This window comes from Saccostrea cucullata, unplaced genomic scaffold, assembly GCF_032062105.1.
Source record: "Saccostrea cucullata isolate Sc308-1 unplaced genomic scaffold, CSIRO_AGI_Scuc_v1 ctg936, whole genome shotgun sequence".
Classification (NCBI taxonomy): domain Eukaryota; kingdom Metazoa; phylum Mollusca; class Bivalvia; order Ostreida; family Ostreidae; genus Saccostrea; species Saccostrea cuccullata.
In genome coordinates this window covers 132267-133848 of record NW_026919154.1, presented here as the reverse complement: position 1 = coordinate 133848, position 1582 = coordinate 132267, and the positions used below count along the sequence as shown (strand labels likewise).

The 1582-nt window shown below is 30.4% G+C and overlaps 1 long non-coding RNA gene across 1 annotated transcript; it reads right to left on the bottom strand.

Annotated features, from left to right (window-relative positions):
- Window positions 1-276: 276 nt before the first annotated feature.
- LOC134280097 (uncharacterized) lies at window positions 277-1286 on the bottom strand. The gene is made up of 3 exons (XR_009994840.1): window positions 1117-1286; window positions 803-912; window positions 277-541 (listed from the first exon to the last, which is right to left on the bottom strand). It is a non-coding gene; the product is annotated as an uncharacterized LOC134280097 (long non-coding RNA).
- Window positions 1287-1582: the final 296 nt, after the last annotated feature.

Below are 1582 nucleotides of genomic sequence, written 5' to 3'. Positions count from 1 at the left end.
ATGGTTGATTTTTGGTTGCAAATGAAAGTTGAAGCAACGTTGAAGCTTCAACGTTGTTTCAACGTCAAATATCAACATTGAACAAAAGTGAACATTAGTTGAAATTAGGTTGAGATTTGGTTTAAATTTCTCGGTTGTACAAACGTTGATATTTGGTTGAAATCACGTTGAAATTATATAACATTTTGCTTTAAAAACAAATACATTTCAAATTCTAATAAAAAAAAATTATTCAAGTTGCATAATATTTAGATAAGTTGTAATCCAGTATTATGATTGAGAGAATTTATTTTACATGTATTTTTAATACAAACACAAATTCAAATTCAATCACTGAATCTCAAAAATCACTGCTTGACAAAATTTATATTCCTAGTGAAAAGTGGGTCACAATAATCACATCCAGGTCCTTCAAAGTACGCGTCTGCCTTACACTACTAAGTTCCAAAAAGTGGCGGATCCATTGATTTTAATCACGCATATAGTTAAGTCCCACGAATGAAAGAAATGAACAGGAGAATCCACCCTCTAAAGCAAAAGCCTATTGATAAAAGAAATAAAGATGTTAAAGTCATTTGTTCGATAAAATGTACGTAACACGTTATTTCAAACGATAAAAATAAATATACATGAATGATTAAAAAAAAATCAGACAAAGGAATATATATTCCGGTACTTGGATTTAATTAACATGATTAAAAGAATTATAGTTGACTTCATGTTAAAATTCGTATGAGTATGCTTATAAATAATTATTACTAAAGAAAAATGTTATAGACATACATATACAAAGTGTACTTACAAAATGTTGCATTCCTTTGAATAATTTTCACGGGCGAAGAGTCTGATGCAATCAAGGCTGACTATACAATCAATTCCCTGCACCACTGGTTGATTTAACCTTACGACGAACTACAATTAGTCAAAATGTATAATATATTAGTATACTCTAACTGGCTTATATTTCATAACCAAATGAATATCAACAAAACACATAATACAAGAACCAAGGTTGTGCACTTTACGCAGATTTCAAATATACAACAAGAATTAAATGATGAACAGATACTAAAAAAACTTAATTTCTTAAATTTATGAAAAGGAAATAATACTTACTGAGCAGAAGTTTATATTCCAGCCTTAATCCTTGTGTATATAGCTTGAAAACACATTAAATATGAACAGCAAGGAGACGCGCACTTCTTATCCATCAGTTGAATTCAAATTTTGACCTAGATAAGCTGCAAACAGCTATACTTTGCCCAGCAAGAAAACTGCATAACAAGGTTATCCTGACACTGAAACTGACCAAGTAAGCGAGAGGCACTCCTTATCTGATATCTCGAAGGTTTTTGGGGAGTGGATCTTAAGTAATGCAACTTGACCGGGGTTGATTGTCAGTGTGGAAATTCTTATTAGTTTATTTGAATTTTTTTTTATATTTTGTAAAAAAGATTATAGAATTAATACACACAAGCATAATTTAATAAAATAAGACTTCTTAGATTCGCTCTGTATACGTATGATCTGCCCAAGAGTATACGGCACGGATCCATATCAGTCTAATTTTAAGAACATTAAT